We start from the raw sequence: 19,289 nt of genomic DNA, 5'->3' as shown, positions 1-19,289 counted from the left end.
AGAAGATGGTGAAGGAAGGGATAGCTATGAGTATACTTAGGTGTGGGGTTGAGAAACTGAGTGTGTGGTGGGGCCATTCATGAGAAGACTCCAGGACAGCAAGGGGATTTTGGAATTTTTTGGGAAAATAGGAGAGGCTGGGCTCTGGATCCCTTATAAAGGAACTTACAGCAGAAACAGAGACAATTCTGTTGAATGGAGTAGGGTGGAAGAGAGTACAAATGCAAATTTGTTAAATAGCCTTACAGAGGAGTGCCAGGGTGGCTCAGTCCTTAAGTGTCTGCCTTTGGCTCCGGTTATGATCTCAGGGTCCTGTGATGAAGCCCTGTGTCAGGCTCCCTGCTCAGCGGGGAGTCTGCTTGGGATTCTCTCTCTCCCTTGCCCCCCCCCCCCGCTCATGCTTTCTCTCTCTCTCTCAAATAAATAAATAAAATCTTAAAAAAAAATAGCTTTACAGAATTCAATAGAACATGAAGTAGTACCTAGCCCAATCTTTGGATTATAGAGATGAGCAAACAGGCTCAGAAACTATAGGGGCGCCTGGGTGGCTCAGGCATTAAGCGTCTGCTTTTGGCTCAGGTCATGATCCCAGGGTCCTGGGATCGAGCCCCGCATCGAGCCCCGCATCGAGCCCTGCATCGAGCCCCGCATCAGGCTCCCTGCTCCACGAGAAGCCTGCTTCTCCCTCTCCCACTCCCCCTGCTTGTGTTCCCTCTCTCGCTGTGTCTCTCTCTGTCAAATAAATAAATAAAATCTTAAAAAAAAAAGAAACTATAAACAACCTGTCAAAATCATATAGCAAGCCAAGGAATATTTTGCCCATTCAGTTATACATTGTTTTTTAAAATAGTTGTGATTATTTTAGAGGTTTTATTTACTTCCTCAATTTTCACTTGTAAATAAAGTTTTGTTTAAAAATTCCATTTTTCACTTTGCTTTATCATAATTTTGTGTAAAATCCAATTCAAAAATTATATTGAAATTGAGCTATTGAATTTTACACTGACAATGCATTCTGAATGAAATTCCAAATGATAAATGTGTAGAAAAATCCTTTTGATAAGGATAATTTTAATTAGTTGAAAGGTAAAAGGTTTATAATATTTACATATGAGTATCATCTTTTTAAAAAATCTGTTTAAATTATATATGCAGCCAGGCTTCTAGTAATTGTATATATATTGTGGAAATATTTTTCAAGAGAAATGAATTGGAAATGTTGGAGTATTATGTAAAAAAAAAAATCTTTGCAAGAAAAAAAAGATCTATCCTCTTGTGAAGGATTGCTTTAGCCACTTTGAAAGGTAGAGGTGAAAAAGAAGTTAAACATATCAACATGATTAGCAAATGTGTGCTTAGAAATGTCTTATAGTTGAAAGCAGAATTGTATTACTACCTTTGTAGGGTTTATTCTTTTCCTCCATATTTACGTGACTGTCATCTGTAGAGATTATGGGAATTTTAAAAATAGATGAGAGTTAAACACCACCATAGCACTTTACTGAATACATAATAAAACATTTCCATCCTCTAAGAAGCTTTTAAAAACATGTTCCATTATCAGTATAGTTAGGTGAGCGTGCTTCACATGTTCACGTTTTCTTCTTTCTTCAGCTGAGAATCCTTTTGTAATCTTCTGAGGTTGATGCTGTGATGGTGTTTTTTAGGTTATTATTTTCATTTGCTCTTTCATTCCTCATCTTTATGTATATTTACATTTTGTGTGTTGAAATGCTCTTTTTTTTCAAATATTTTATACAGAAATGTGAAAGGTACAGCTACATAAATGAGAGTAAATTGTCATTTATGTCACATGGCAGTTTAAATATAATTTTACTTTATCTGGTATTTACTTTTTTAGTTTCTGAGGTTCTCATCATTGATACTTCATAAAATTTTTCCAAGTGTATCTTAAAATATCCAAATGCTGCTAATCATTTTCTGTAATACTCTTAAGGGATATTAATGGAGATGTAAAAGAGATTTACAGAGAAAATTAGGCTCCTGAATTGGAGATTGTGTTCCTACTATGGACTAACATAGATAATACACATCATAGAGGAATAAAGATGATACATGTCCTAGAGGAATAAAAAAAAAAACATCTGCTGCAGCCTGGCTAGCTATGTGACCTCAGGCAAATTTCATAGTGTGTCTAGACCTTATCTCCTTCATCTCTAGTAAGAAACTTTTGGCAAATGCCATATATTAGTCTTTTAAAGCCTCTACTTTTAAGATTCTAGGACGTCTGCTCTAGGTGGGAGATGGCAGTATCTTTATTTACATATTGAATTCCATGTGAAAATATTAAAATGGAATTTTGCTTTTCTGAGTAATATTTTGCATTTTTCTTCTTCTCCTTTGGGAGATTTATGCAGTTTCCTCAGAAACCAACTGGTAGAATGGGAGAGGGGTCAAGTGATAGGAGCCAGGGATCAAGGAAAAACAACACAAGGATGCTTTGGGGGAAAATACAGTAAGGCTGGGGAATACTTCCCTCCAACAAAAGGACCAGGGTCACAATTCTACCCCTTTATAAGCTGATCTGCCCTTTAAAATGTCTGGGTACACAGAAGTCCCACTCATTGCTGGGCTTAAACTAAATCCTTCTCATGTGCACCCTCCTATGAGAGAAAAAAGAATATTGGTGGAGGTTCAGTCTAAGAAATGAGTAATGATATCTAGTCGACATTCCTAGACTGTAAATCTTTACATATCTCTCAGCCTAATGAGGTGATTTATTGTCCCATAATGCACAGTGAATCATATAGACACTTCTTTGTGATCACACTGCAGAATGGAACTAAATACTAAATACCAAATAGAATTCCCATGATTCTTATAGATGTCATTCATGTGGCATATTTATACTCATTTTTTTTTCCTTCTACAGCAATTCATATTCTCTGCTTTTAGGCTGCTTATGGAATTTTGGGGGGTCATTTAAATAATATTATTCCATTGAGAAATGCCAGGTAGAAATTTTAAGTAGAAAGGCTATCTTGTTTTATCTTAAATAGCTTTGCCACAAAAATTTTGAAAAAACACCAAAAGCCAAAAAAAGAAAAACCCCTCAAAAAACAAACAAAAACCCACCCCACAAACCTCTGACTCTTTTTAGGATTTGAATATTTTTCGAGCTACTTCATAACAGTTTCTTGTGGATGATATTTGGTATTGCCTTTATTAATCTATAGTAATACACTGTGTTCCAAAAGTTATTGGCGAGGCTTAAAAAATCAGCCATGCATAAATAAAGTTAATGAAATAAGAGCAGAAACCACAGTCAGGAAATGGAAGGTAGAAGCAAATGTATTAACGGTGAATTGAACAGGGTTTGGGCTTTGGAATGAGGCAACCAGAGTTCAAAAATCTTGTCTGTGATTTACTAGCTCTGTGACCTTGGAGAAGTTACTTAAAATATCTGTCAGTTTAGTAGATGATATTAGTGGCAACTTCATAGAATTATGACAAATATTATATAAAAGACTTTGCTTACTATCTGGAAGAGCAAGGTTATAAGATCTATAAGATTATTAAATGTTAGTTGCATTTTTGTTAATTTTACCATTATTATTATAATTGTGGTATATTCCTTCATTGACATGAAATTTGGGCATAAAGGCAATTACAAAACAGGGCTCTCAATCTTAGTATATGAATCTCTCGGGTCTTTCAAAATGCAAATTCTGATTCAATAGGTATGATTTCTGAGAAGCACCAAGGGATGCTGATGCTCTTGGTCCACAGACCACACTTTGTGCAGGAGTGAATCCATATATATAGGATGTCATGATTTCATCAGAAGTAAAAGTTTGTCAGTTTCTCAAATAAAACAGAATTATAGATTTAAATATTGATCCCTATGTTTTCACCATTTATCATTTTTCTCTGACCACTATAGGTATAATGCAGACTAAAAGCAAAGAAAAAATTTGAAATAATCTTCCTGTGTTCATTTATTCAACCACCTCTGGGTTACTACTACTGATTACTTGCTGTAGGAGATAGAAAGGCAACTTTGACATAGCTCCTCAAGAATCTATCCCTCTATAAGCCTCTTTTCAGAGGAATCCAAAAAATACATAAATAACCATAATTCAAGAGAGAAACTGAAAAGTGCAATAAAATATCTAGACAGGGTGATAGAGGTATTCAGAGTAGGGGGAAATGATCCCCAAATAATATGTATATGTAACATTAATTTAGCTATTTTTTCTTAGGCAGACCTCAGCTAACCGTCAAAGTGAATTTGGAGCCTTTCTCATATCTTGCCTTTAGTTGCCATATCTTACTATATCTTGAAATTCTCAGTTTCTTCATATACTAATAGCAAACACTTGGTGCATACTATCTATCTGGAACTATTCTGTGTGCTTTATTTACATAGATTGATAAATACCACAAGCCATGAAGTAGGTAGAGTTATTTTTCTCATTTTACAGATGAAGAAATGGAGAAACAGAATCATTAAATTAACTCAGGTTTCTGAAATATCTCTCACCAGGCATGTTTACCCCCTTCCAAATTGTAATGACCTCTTGGAGCCTGTTCTCTTTGAAGTCCCCTCTTGCTTTGCTCTAATCTTTTCATTCTTGCCATCATAATTGACCTCTCAATTCTTTCAAGTAACCCCATGTTGCAAGATGATTCCATCTTTTCATGAGCACAGCAGATCTTCAGATATGTTTGTTATAGGAAGCAAATGGACAAATATATAAACGCATGCTAAATTTTAGTGAATGATATAATTGTCTAAAGATTTGTCTATTCCTCTGCCAAATATATTTATCTTTAGTAGCAAACCCCTGACACATTCAAAGGCATGACTCCAGGGGTGAGAATTTTAGCCTGTGGGAGAAGATGGTAGGTTCTAGTGACAACTCACTTTTATAGCACTGAGACAGGCTTCTCTTTCTCCTATGTGCGGATCAACACAGTACATTTTATTTTTTTGAGGTGTAAATGAATGCCTCTTTTATTCAGGAAAAAAAAAGTTTGGAACACTGAAGGATTCGATCCTGTAGAGGTCCTTTGCTAAGTTATCTGTTATTTTTATGTTACGCTTTAAGTGTGTGGACAATGTTTAGAGTTATGAATTAATGAACGTTTTCAGATCCATTCAGAAAAAGCAGGTTGTTTTTTTCCTCTTTTAGAAACTTTTTGTGGAATATTTTTTTCCTCCCAACTTATTATTTTTTTTTTATTGGAAAGAGGGGCAGAGGGAGAGAATCTTAAGCAGGCTCCACACCCAGGGCACAGCTCCACACGGGGGGCTCTATCCCACAACGCTGACACCATGATCTGAGCTGAAATCAGGAGTCAAGACACTTAACTGACTGAGCCACACAGGGGCCCCTGCTTACTTATTTATACTCCCTTTTCTAACTCCACTTCATGAATACCTGTACACAAATAAAATTGATTTCAAAAATTAAAACCATTTTAGGGGAAAAAAACATTTTAGGGGACAATTTTGGTCATAAAAAATGACCAGGTATGAGCTGCTTCTGTCATTCTAGGGCCTTGGCTGTCAGTCCCATCTCAATATTTCAAAAAGATCCTGATCTGAGATTCTATGACAGCCCCTTGGATATTCTTCCAAACATATTTTCTCTTGTACTATCTTCTCTTTTCTGTAAAAGTGAACACTTGCAAGCTGAAATCCAATCAAATGTGGACACGTGTTACTATGTGATGGTTACCAGTAAAAGTAGATAAGGAATTGTATCATAAACTAAAGGCAAACAGGCATTCCAGAAATGAATTAGAGTATGTGGATGGCTCATGGTAAGAAAACTTCACTGGATAGTTGTTGGGTACAAATATTTTCCCCAGAAAATCCATTCGACTCAGCTGAAAATTAGAATCACTTTAGGGAAAAACAGAATGAAGTATGTGAAAGTGTTATATTCTCTGCTCAGATTAATACTATTCATGGTAAGGTTTGTGGTGTTGCCTTTGAGGAAGGTAAAATGTCAGAAACCACAAAGATGCATGTGTGCTGTCATTTGCACAGTTACTAATTGTTCCCATTATTTCCATAATGAGATGTACTATTTCAACAGAGAGACGCTCTTGAGAGTTCCTTTTTAGTGTTTTCAGGCAGGCAGCTCTTTTGCTTTCATGTTATGGCCTTGGCCAAGAAGTTCAGACAGACTTTTTATTTATTCAGCAAGAATGCATAAATTTGTTATTCCATTATTACACTGTAAACTCCATAAAGTCAAGGACCATATCAAGTTTGAACACCATTGTACACTCCACATCTTGCAGAGGGTTTAGAAAAAATTAGCATGGGCACATATTTTTTGAATAAATGAAGGAAAGAGTAAATCAAGTTTAACCAAATGCTCTACTCCCATCTGTGGTGCAGAGCTTTAGATTGATAATGTATGAAAAACATAACATCCAGACAAAATCCTTCTCCTTTAGAAGCTAGTTGAACAGATGAAATATATACACATAAAATTTTAAGGAGAAATAATTAGGCCTTTGTAAGTATAGGAAAATTTAACATAAATCTGTCCATTCAACACATTTTATGAAAAAGTTCTCTTATTATGTAAAGTGATTGATAAAAGAGTTTACAGTTGGACAGAACTATAAAAAGTTGAAGATAAGCATTACTAAGAAAACAAATAACGTGTGGTTAACATTCAAAGAAGAAAATATACTTGCAAGACAAATCAGAGAAAGATTTATGGGTACATGTACACTAAGTATTGAAGGGTAGATATGCTATTATTATGCCAATATCAAGAAATATTTAGGTATGATGAAAAATATAAGTATATTATATGTATGTTCAGTTAGAAGGAATAGTAAAATTAATAACAGAATGCAGAGTTAGTCATACCTCAATCATAGTATTTTATGGTTATTTATGAGCAAAATTTATTCTTAATTAGTTAATTCTTAATTAGTTAATTAGTGGTTTGTATTGACATAGTTGCTTTAAGATTGCTCACCTCCTGTGAACCAATGATTTCTCTTTTACCCCTACATTTCCTTGAAAATAAGAAGAAATAAAGCTCTTCTTGAATAATTTTTGGAAAGAAGCATAGGATGAATAATCAGGATAGATTTGGTTATAAGAAATCTGACTGTACATCTTAATACTTCTATCTCTACAAAGAAAAATATAGAACTCATTATAGTATTTCATACTATAGAAGGAATTCTTATCCTTTGCCTGAGGAAGAAATACATCATGACATATTAGTAAAGAAGTCAATTTTATTACTTACTTTATTAACTCTATTTCTATAGGTTTAAGTAAATTTAGCTGTCAATGCTATCTAATATACTGGAAGCTTGAATGGGTAATGAATTTTTCATACAAAGTTAGTTGAAATAAGTAACTACTGATAGTTTAAAAAATATTAAGTAATTGTATATTCTAAATGGGAAACAAGTGTGTTGTTGGTTTACTAGGACTTTTTCCCTTGCAAAGAGACTATGCCCATTATAGGCTTCTTGAAAGAGCCAATATTTGACCTCTTTTTTTAGCGTGGAAAATTCAACTCACATGTGGCTGACAATTGAATCTGAAGATTTTGAACATTATTTACGTTTTCTAATTCTGACTATTGTTATTTTATCAGTAATTACATAGTTAGCATACATCTGAACTGTTGTTACTGGGAGTATTTGACTATTCACAAGTGATTCAAGGTATTCATTAGGCTCCTGGTGTGTATTTGTTGATAGTTCTATTATCTTTATTGGTTCGCTTGCACAGTATTGTCTAAGATGCTGCAAGACATTGTACACAGGGTATAGATTGTGGGACATACAGATTTCAGTTGTTGTTTGGGTTCAGAAACATAGGATCTCTGTGAGCTTGAGCAAGTTACTCCGTCTCTACCTCTTAACTATAAAATGGAGTTGCTAATACTGCTTTATAGAATTGTGGTAAAGACTGAGGGGAAAAGGGAGGCTATTAAACAAAGAGCCTGGCATTTAATAAGTATCCATTGACTTCCCTTAGGAATCTGTGTCATCATGACTAGGAGATTGCTTGTTTGGGTTAAAGAGCCCCAAGTACACCCCAGATGTGTCAAAATAACCACACTGAATCTTATACCACTTCTTAGACTTTTCAGTCTTAGAATCTAGCCGAGTTATTGTCTCTATATAGAGAATAATGTTAATACAGGTGTATTCTCAAATCCCTTTTTTACTTTTAGGCACTTGTGAATTACTGGAGCTATTTAGGAAGAAGTCTGAAGGTATTGATTATTTAAACTGACAAGGGGTGTTACATGCTTGCAGGGTACAGCTGGTCGCCTCTTATAGTCCATTTCTCCGGTGACTGCATGAGGCAAATCTGCAGCACTGCTCCTGGGACAGCAGTGTCTCACGAAGGGGCTTGAGTGCACCGCCTGCCCAGGAGGAGCCCGGAACCTCCTCATTAGCACCACGGACAGCTCGTGCGCCTGGAGGAGGGAGGCTGGGAGGACTCCTCTCCGCGCCACCGCCAGGAAGAGGGAGTGCACTAGCGTCAGGCGGGGAGGAGGAGGAGAAAGGAAGGACAGCTCTGGTGGGGAGTGGGAGAAATCTGGGAGCAGCTAGAGCAGCAGGTCCGGGGTGGGGGAGCTGCTCGGCTGCACTTGCTTCCATTATTCAGGCGGACTGTGCTGAGCTTCTCAGGGCTGCTTCCCCGTCCCTCTGGGCGGAGGCTGCCTTCTAGACCCGACTCCAGGTGAGTTAAGCAGAGCGATGTACGGAGGGGTCTCGAACTAGAGGCTTGGAATTGGCGAGCTTGCTCAGCTCCCCAAACGCTGCTGGCTTTACACATTACCCAGTCATGACAGACTGGTTCTGGCGTGGCTGCAAATGCTGGGGGCGGGAGGATGGGCGGTGGGCAGTTTCGATCCTAGGCAGGATGAGGGGATTCGGATGGAATTAAGCTGAAGTGACTGGATTTTAGGAAATGTCCCCACATATGTGCGTGATACGTGTTTATCTGTAAGCTTTCAAGGCAGTCGTTTGTTTTTCCGGCTGCCGGTTTGGTGCTGTCCCTTCTTCCCTTTGGTTCCTGCCCAATTTTACAAGTCCTGTCAAAGGACGGGACAAGTGTGGAGCTGGGGAGTCCTGATATACACTGGGACAGGGCACCCTTGCTCTCCAGGTGGGGAGCGGGGTTCCTTTCACCCTGACTCACCAGACGGTGAGCGTTGAGGACTGGGAGGTTCTTTCCTCAGGACTCTCCACAAGCTTACAAAAAGGCAGAGAACTTCAGGCTCTCTAGACAGGCTCTGAAAGGTGATGGCAGTTTAGCTTAAAAGCCATGTTGATTCACTCATCTCCTTTTCAGCCTTTGTTCCAAAATTATTACCAGTAGTTCTTTAACAGCACAACTTTTAAGTGTCTGACTGACAGGAAGTATATTTCTTATTCTGAAAATGTTATGGGAAAAGTGATGAGTTCACATTAAGAGAAGAGCAACTTTATTTTCCGGACAGGACTTTGGGGAAAGGGATTGAAGAAATTCTGGGAATGAAATTATGGACATTTCCCACAGAACTTCCTTAATTTAATTACTTCACTTTGCTTGTGTGTGTGTCTAATGTGTGTGTGTGTGTGAGGCAAAATTCCTAAGGTGTATTACAAGTTTATTTAGTTTAGAGGTTGCTTTCTTGCTGGTAGCACTAACTTTTAATCATCATGATCATGACTTTTTTTTTTTTAAATGTTTTGCTTTTAGGTGGTTGGGGTAGCTATTTTTGTTTTTGAATTCAATACTTACTTTATGGGCCTTGCTGGATGCTTTTCAGTAGAATTGGTGGGCATACAATTAGTCATATGGGCTACCATGCATTTTAATAATAGTGAAGAATATAAATTATGAGTTTAGCAAATAAGTATCAGAACCAAAATTGAGAGATAAAATTTATATCTTTCACATATTTACTAAATTCTCCACAAGGGTCCGGTGTCATTGTATGCTTAAGAGAGCTTATTGGCTTTTCAATTAAGATATATGCATCTACAGTTTTAGCAATTAAGATGTAATATTTTTACTTTTCTTCTCCCTTTAACATCAGCTTAGATTCAACAAATCCTTCCTGTCTGCCACTGTGAGCCTGGTTCTTTCTCATCTCTTCCATTTCTAATTTCTTATAGAAGTTTAGAAAGATCGGTAATATTAGTTCCACTTTTCAGGTGAAAAGACTATGATATAGAGGGATTAATCTTCCTAAATCTCTACAATTGTTATGTAATAAACTAGAAATGTAAGCCTAGGATATTTAACTTCAAGTTCAATGCTTTTCCCAAAAATTGCACAGCTGCTTTTAGTTGAAATTATTACAATAGTGATATATGAATATGCCTTTTGTAAAAATACCTAAAATATTGCTTCTTTTTTCCTGGTTATTTATTAAAACTGGTTTTGTTCTTTTACATAAGAGAAAATTTAATTGTGCAGAGTTCTATGCTCTTCACTTTCAAATACTCCCAAACTTCTAACAGCTGACCGTGTGTTCTCCTTTATAAGAGTAGATTTGAAAGGCAGACTCAATATTTACTGAGTATTCTTGGAATAATTTATGTCTTATAATCAAGATAGAAGACAGTCCACATTAGATGCATTTTAAAACTGTTATTGTGAACTTGAAACATAGCTACAACTTGCTTTCAGAGTAAACTATCAGACTTCACAGAGAGTAATAGTCTAAGATTCCTTGAACACTGGCAGGTAATGTATGCCTGTATAGGATTTATGAGAAGGGGAAGTTAGAAACCAAACAATTTTATTTTTTGATACATGACCACATTCATAAAAATTTATTAAATCTTTATATATGCCATGGGTGCTTTGTCTGATATGGACTGATTCAAAGGAAACCTCATTTTAACTCTTGAGTGAGAGAGAAGGAAAAAACCTTTAAATTTGTTTCAGCTTTTTTATTCATTTTCATTCTTAAGTGGTAATAATCCGCTATACTTAAACTCTTAGAAAGCCATTTGAGTTACAGAGACAGTTTGTGATTTTTTTTTTTTTTTTTTTTTTTTTTTTGCAGGTGGATGCATTTGTATGTGTTTACATGCTCAATAGAGCCTTTAGGGGTATGGGAAGAAGGTGAGCAAGAGCAATAAATACTTCTTGGAGTCTCATACACTTTGAAACTATTTTTTTCCTGTGATAGACCTAATATACATAGTTATATATGGAAGCTAAGTATATGTTAGTTAGTATACTAACTTTGCATCTGATTGCAGGATTCCATGTACACCCATGGCTCAAGTATTCTTGAATGAATCAGGATGATAAGTTCTATGGCTCTTGACCATCCCACCAATTCCCTCCATGTCCTGGTATTAAAAGGATGGCTTATAATTTTTCTGGAAACTCAAAGCCTCTCAGATCCTATAAAGTAGCTCAAGCAGGGTCTGTATGAAGCTCATCATTGTTTAACCTCTCAGGGAAGGAGTCCTCTTGAGAGTGCTGACCAAAGCCTTATTTCTCTTCCTGGGCAGTTCTTCCAGATAGATGGTTAGCTGAGTGAGGAAGGAGGGAGAGAGGAAGATAAGAAGAAAAGATATATCATTTTCTCCCTCATGAAAGGGTGAGGGCCATTATACATCTTTATCTACAAACATTCCTAGACAAGAGTGATTTACATCATTGATTAAGGGCTGTTCCAGGAACTGGGGACATTAATGCCCTAGAATTTCCAGACAACCCTGTGCACAGGCTGAGACAGCTCTGGTGATGTACCTCTCCCCCCTGTCTCTTCCTATCCCAGTGGCAGAGTCACTGCTTAGCCCTGGATGTTGTCTGACCTATGTGCATGAGGAACAGTGAGCGCTAAGCAGGTATGGGTGGAACAGCAACAATTCTTACGCTGGAGTATCACGAACATTCACTGATGAAAGTGTGTTTTTTTTTTCACATATAAGATACCTATTGGGTCATGCTTTCTTGGATAAAAATTTGAAGAGGTATAGATTGAATTTTGGACTTTGTTTTTCTAAAAGTGCCATGTTCACTTAGTTGCTCATTTTCACAGGAGTAGTTCAGAGTGGGCATGGGATACTCAGGGGAGGAATGAACCCTTTACGTTTTACATTATGAGATTCATTCCTTATCTCCTTTTGAGGTGACACTTGATAACATAAGGAGTATTAGAGGAGATTTACTGAAGAAAAATTTGGAGATGTATGAACAGTGGACATGATTGACAACTACAGTTTTCACTGCATTGTTTTAATGCCAAGGTAACTTTGGATAAACACATTTTATTCGCCACTTAAGAGAAACTAAGAGAAAGTAGAGGAACTGGGACAAAGCTAGAAGGTTGACTTTAAGACAAATTTGTGATTCTTAAAATGGGCTACATGATAGGAAAGAAAAAGCAGAAGTCACTGAACAAAAATTTTCTTTTGTATAATTCATGAATTATTCTGATTTGTCAAACCAGTTCCTTAAATGTATTATTTAAGCATAGGAAGAGTTAAAGAAAATTATGCTTTTTAATACAAATATACATTTAATGAACTATATTGTAGATAAAAGAACGAACAATCCAATTATTTTTTGCTGACTGAAAAATTTCCTTGTTTTCATTTCACACAATACTAGCAGTTTAGTGTGATGAACTATGTATTACTTGAGCTACAAAATTTTCAACTAGAAAGGGTGTGTATGTTGAACTTTATTTTTCATGGATAACTGTAATGTGAATGAATAGTGAAATGGTAAAAGACAAGGGAAGAAGTTTAGTAATTCTCAAACTCAATAAGAATAAGGATAAATTGTAGCGTACTCATTGTTGGACACTCAGAGTTAACAAGAATTATCACAGTTAATCCTGGAAATAATGCACATACGTTTTGGAGTAATAAAGTGTCTTGCAGACCTGGGTTTGAAATTGTATCTCGCTAGCTGTTTGAACTTGAAACAAGTGGTGTAGCTTCTCTTCACCTCAGATGCTTCTTCTGTGAAATGGGTATATTACTAGTATCTAATTTATAGGTTCTTTGTTCATGTTTTGCCTCTTTGCGTAGTTCCAGGTCCAAGTAAGGTGAAGCTGTTATGTTATTCTTGCTGTTATATTGACCCTAATTCTGCCTTTTACTAGCTGTGTGGCATTGATTAAGATCCCTTTTTTGTAATCTTTTCTATATCTGTAAATTGTGAATAAAATGCCCATTTTGAAGTACATTAAAGAAATTTGATAAAGTCATTTATGTAAGGGACTTAGCAGATGGTAGACAATAAGTATTTTTTCTTGCCCTCCCATATGCTACTGTGGGGATATTCTACATTTTATTTCCAAGTTTTTAATTTCTCCCCTCAGATTCAATGTCAGTCCTGCACAAAATATTCCATCTCCTACTTCTCTTCTGATTAAACTCTAGAAAAGTAGGAGTATTCTCACAAGTTTTATTGTGCTTAAGCCTGTGAAAGGAAGCAAGCTAGGTCTCAGAACAAGTTCTGATAAGAAAAGGGACATATTTATCCCACTAAACACTTACTCCCCCCCATCCTTGACGGTTTTGTACTGTCATTTTGTCAGCACTAAGTGAGACTTTTCTATTTAAATGGTTTCCTATTTGTGGTAGAATAATTTATGGCTGGACTTAATCCAAATAACATAAATATAATGGAGAGTTGGGCAATGATTTATTTTTAACAAGAGGAAAAAAATAGGCATAATTTTATAGTATTACTTTGAAAATCTTTCAAATAAACTTTGATTCTGTTGGTGAAAGTAGCATCACAAACTTAGTCCTAGTGGTGTTCTTGAAAGGTAATATTTGAATATTCTACATATTGTTCCCAGATTGGCCTAATAGGATTTAATTTCAGATATAACTTCTCTGCTAAACAGGAAGATTCCTACATGAAGATGTTTGCTCCATCAGATATAGTGTTGCTCAAGACTATCTGCATAGGATTATAGGGAGAGTAAATAGAAAATTTTCATCTCTAAATTAGACATACTGGTTGATTCATATTGATTGGGTGATTATGATCATTATTAATAATATGGCTCAGGGATAAGCAAGTAGCATATATAGTTATCAAGATAAATCCCGTTTTTAACATCCTGTTTTATTTTCCTCCCTAGGACTCTCAAGTTCATCACTATTTTTCTTTCTTTTGCGTATTATAATGGTGTGTTAGTTTCCTACAGCTGCTCTAACAAACTACTGCAAACTGAATGGCTTAGAACAACACAGATTTATTGTCTTACTATTTTGGAGTTCAGAATTCTAAAATCAGTTTCACTGGGCTAAAGTCGAGACGTTTGCAAAGCTGATTCCTTCTGGAGGCTCTGAAGGGAGAATCTATTTCCTTGCCTCTTTTCTGCTTCTAGTGGCCATCTGAGATCATTGGCTTATGGCCCCTTCCTCCAATTTCGAGGTGCATTGCTTCTGTCCTTTCTGTCTCCAGATTGCCCTTCCTCTAACTCCTCCATCCCTCTTTCCAGGACTGTTGTGATTATAGTAGGCTCACCTGAATGATCCAGGATCTCCATTTCAATATTCTTAATTCAATCACATCTGCAAAGTCCCTTTGACTATGTAAGGTAATACATCCACAGGGATAGAAGGGGGTGGGGATTAGGAGGAGAGTATCTTTGGGGAGCATTACTCAGCTTACCACAAATGGGAGTAATATTTGTGTGCTTTGAGAAAATTAATGTGTTCGCTTCCTGGTGGGAAAAATGTAAATTTGGGGTTTTTTTAGATCCATTCGAAGATATTGATGGATAATTTTCCAACAACAGATGCTGATCCCTTAAATTTATTATCTCTAATTTTAGTAAAGTGTAAATGAAATCATTGGTTTTTCTAGGGTCAAAAATATTAATTAAACCCATCATCTGTCAAGGCCAACATCTGGATGGCTGAGGTTTAAATTACATAGAGCAGTATCTATGATAGTTCTTATTTATGAAATTAGCTCTTGTTTACAAAGCCAAAACTTTTCAGGACATATTCAAGGGGATGTCATTTAGTAGTTCCATAATAACTGGTGCTCTTCACAAATATTCGTTGTGAATATTTTATCTCATGAGTTATATACACTAATTGTAGACTTCCAGGAGAAATTTAATGATGGTCATGTCAACTTTTCAAATCTTTCTGTAATCAAAAAGGGAACTGTTGTATAAGATGGATTTATTTCCTCCTCTATACCATTGTTGCCAAAGGGAACATGAAATGCCCTGCTCAAATTAATTTAATGCAAATGAATTCTTACTGTCTCACAAGTTTGTCCTTCATTTTTCTTAAAATTATGTTGTAAATGAATGTGACATGCTTTACTGGTTGTTGTGCAGGGAGCATTGTCCTTCCTAAAAGCTCTCTCATTTGTCAAAAAGAAGCCATTAGGAGAAAAGTAAATTATCTTATCTGATCACAGTATTAAGAATGACCTTAAAACTATAAATTTTATTATCAGTATAATAGCTGAATTATCTTTGCAGTTGTGGAAATTCCAGAGAAACCCTTGTTAAGGTACAAAGCTGTGATAATCATCCAAAACCCATGTTTTTCTTTTACCTTGTAAAAGGTAATGTGTGTGGAATGCAGTTTTGCTTATTACTATCTCCTTGCTTTCCAGAATTAATCTAAAAACTTTTAAGTTTTAAAATATTTTTATTTTTATTTAACATTTTTAATGTGAAACAACGTAATTGTATGAATATCCAGCTACAAATAGAGGTTCGTATAACGTGGACTTAAACAAGGATGATTATGAATGTTCGTTTTTGATAAACCTGCACATTTGTCCCTTTGCATATAAATACAAAGCATTTTAGTGAGGGAAAGTGAGATTGGGAGAAGTAACTCTGTTGATGCTTACGTAGCTCTTTATAAGAAGAGAAATGTACAAGCATATTTTTGCTTTCATGTCCAGAGATATAGCAGTTGCACAATAAATGGTATTTTTCTAGTATGGAAGCATCTTCTCCAGCCATGCTATTCATGAGAACAAGAACTTCAACTAAGCTTTCAGCAACCATAAGTAAAAAGGATGGTGTGATAGGCTGCCTGTACATATGGCTCTCTTTAGCAAGCCAACTGTTACTTTTGCCCACCCACATCACTGAGGACATATGGTATTACTTTGGCTGTGGAAGCAAGTGTGTGTGGACATGTCTCAGTGTGGGTTAAGACTGCTGGTTGTCTTCCTCATGTTGCTCATGCAACCAACTGTCTCTGGGTTGAAAACTTATTATCCATAGCACTGGATTTGAGGACAGTAAATGACATAGTTCTTACTAGTAACTGATATGAAAATAATATGATTAATTTTCTCTCTAGGTTGATCACAAGATCTAGTGGATGTTTGCCATTAGAAAGCTTTTAAGAAGAAATAATGGCTTTTTCAAGAATAAAAGTCAGTTTTTTTTTAACCAAAAGCTAACTCATTCAAAAAAAATCCAGGATTATATGGAACCACAAGAGTAGGGGCATCAGAAAGGTGGTGGAAATAATTTATTTTGTGGAATAATTAATTAGTGAAATTTAACAATGAATCTATTGTTGTTAACTGTGACTACGTGGGAAAAAATAACAAGAAAACAGATGAAATAGGCTGAAATGAAGAAAGTTGTCAAATCCCAGCACACTTTATTTCATAGAGTTCACAGTGTTCTAAAGCAATTTTTTAAAAATTAGATTTGTTATTTTCAGGATAGTGTGTTCTGAATTTTCAAAGGGAGGCATTTCAATACCTGCAACAAGTATGTATTTTTAGTGGTGGCTCTAAACTCCTACATAGAAAGGCTTGTAAGATGCAGTTTGATTGGAAGGCCAGGTTAGAGGGTGTGTGCTGAGGTGGCAGGTGCACAGAATCTTAGATCATGTACATCAATTATCTAAAATGAAGAATGGATGGTGCTCTGAGGATTATGGGAAAGATAATGACATTCTCTGTAAGTTACATTTTGCTGCCACTACTGGCAAATTTGTATAATCAGGATTTGTTGTAAATTTCTTTTATAATCACTCAGCAGTTTCACACACTGTATTCTCCAAATCTGAACATTTTCACTAAAACCGTATTTGCTAAATATTAGGTAAATAAAATCAAGATTTGTGTAGGTAACAATGACAAATGCAGTATTTCCAGATGTAGAATGATAAATTTTCAAGATGCTTTTGAATATCACTTTTTGTACAAAGTCTCATTTCAGTTTCACTACTTCGGCACATCTGTTAATCAACGTTAAGGCTGTATGTGAAATATTTGGCAATATGGGTTTCACAGATTTATGGTGATGGTGATTGATGCACAGAATACAGTATCATTATTGTTATTCACTGGCCTTGAGAACTTTTATTTTCATTCTTTTTCACCTTGCTGTACCACTGACTGAGAACTTTAAATTATTGATTCATCAAAAAATATATTTTCTTGCAGCTCACTAATTTTTGTTTTTTTTGATAACTATATTTACTGTGGTGAAGTATCAGATTGTCAATGTATTATATCAATGTGGCAGATCAGATGGAAGCAAGCAGATGAAAACAAACAGGTTTATTACCAAGATATATAATATACTGATTTTATTAACAGAACGAAATATATAGATAACGAAACCTCTGAGTGAAATTGTCTTTTTTAAAAAAAGATTTATTTATTTATTTTAGCGGGGAGGGGCAGAGGGAGAGAGAAAGAGAAACTCAGGCCGACTCTGTGCTGAGACCAATGTGCGGCTGGATGCTATGACCCTGCTATCATGACCTGAGTGGAAGCCAAGAGTCAGCCACCCAACTGACTGCACCACCAAGGCACCCCAGAACTATCTTTTTTAATATATGTATATAAAGTTTTACAATTGACCTTTCTATGTTAAGTGAGTATTTGTGCATGCACATACACTGACACAAATTCAGTTTTAGAGATCTTGGCCAAAGGGTTGATTTCTTAAGGTGACTGTTTCAAATATGTATAAATTATGGCAAAATTGACATAAAATGGCAACATAAGGAGCCATAAAAATGAGGATAAATGGGAGATATTGGTTAAAAACACTTCTAAATGAATTGGTTTTGATTTAAATGCTTTTCAGTTTTTAGCTAAGGAAATGAATAGAATGGAAATTTTATGCAAATTGTTCATATTTGTTGTGTATGTATGTACATATATGTGTATTATAAATACAAAACAGATGGATGTTATTTTGCCCATACTTATCTGTATACATATATCCATCATGAAAATGAGTGCATGTGATATATACCTACACTGTGTACTTTCATTTTTACATTCATTACTTTTCTCACTCCATTAGCAACAAATTAAAAAAGGTGAAAGTTTTATTTGGTAATTTAATCTTCCATATTCTGTTCTTTCCAGTCTCACATTTATGGATTTCCATTGTTATTTTCTTTGTGACCAGACCTTTGGAATGAACAAATATCTTACAATCTTTGTTGATGTTGGGGAAGCAGTGTGTCTCTGGAAAGGGCGTGTGTACATGCACATGGGCACATGCAAAACTGTGATGAATGTTTTATTTTTGACAGAGAAAAGCCAGTGAAAATTATTCAGTGCGGTAGCACCACTGCAATGGAAAACCAGATATCTATCAATCTAATCATTAAACAGATGTTTTTGAGCACCTAATATAAATGTAGCTATCATAAAATTCAGTCTCTATCCTTAAAGACAAATTGCAGGATGGATTGGTCAAGCTGAAACACAGTTCAGAACCAGAAAATAAAGTTTCTGTGTTGTTCAAATGTCATTTAAACCACGTTATGTTACACACTGAACCATAAGAAAGCAATTCCTCCATCCATCCCTTCAGGGGATAATGGTGAAGAAGTAAAGCTGGCCATTATGCTTGAATTTACATAATTTCATAATTACCTAAGGTTACATAATTTCAGTAAACTTAAAATCTGATGTATGTTACAGTCTTTCAAATCAGTGGGAAAATAAGTGATTCATAAAATAATGTTCAAGTAATTGGCTATATGTGTTTTATAGTTGCAAAAAGTTATAATACACCATCCATAAAAATTAATTTTATAGTAGGCATTGAGTAAACAACTCAAAATATAAAGAAAAAATCGATAGGCAAATATCATTTATAATATGAGGGCTAAATTAACTTTCCTAAGTACAGCCCAACCAAAGACAGAAACTAATAGAGATTGATGCACTGGACTTTGTTAAAGTAGAAAACTTTAATATTTCAAGTGATACCCTGAGTAGGTATAAAAAGAAAATGCCAAATCAGGAAAAAGTATTTGCAATTCATTTGACATATTTGACATAAAAATAGTTCAATAAATCAATAACAATCGTC

At 35.5% G+C, this 19,289-nt stretch overlaps 1 protein-coding gene across 8 annotated transcripts in view; it reads left to right on the top strand.

The window, feature by feature from the left end:
* Window positions 1-8,523: 8,523 nt before the first annotated feature.
* Window positions 8,524-19,289, top strand: part of ROBO2 (roundabout guidance receptor 2) — a 1,647,790-nt gene continuing 1,637,024 nt past the window's right edge. For all 8 annotated transcript variants that reach the window (XM_027585566.2, XM_027585562.2, XM_035727383.1 and 5 more), the window contains exon 1: window positions 8,524-8,707. The gene's annotated coding sequence lies outside the window, so the exon portion shown is untranslated. The remainder of the gene's footprint in view (window positions 8,708-19,289) is intronic.

This window comes from Zalophus californianus, chromosome 1 (genome assembly GCF_009762305.2).
Source record: "Zalophus californianus isolate mZalCal1 chromosome 1, mZalCal1.pri.v2, whole genome shotgun sequence".
Taxonomy (NCBI): domain Eukaryota; kingdom Metazoa; phylum Chordata; class Mammalia; order Carnivora; family Otariidae; genus Zalophus; species Zalophus californianus.
Note: the sequence above shows the minus strand (reverse complement) of the source record. Positions and strands in the feature narration are given on the sequence as shown.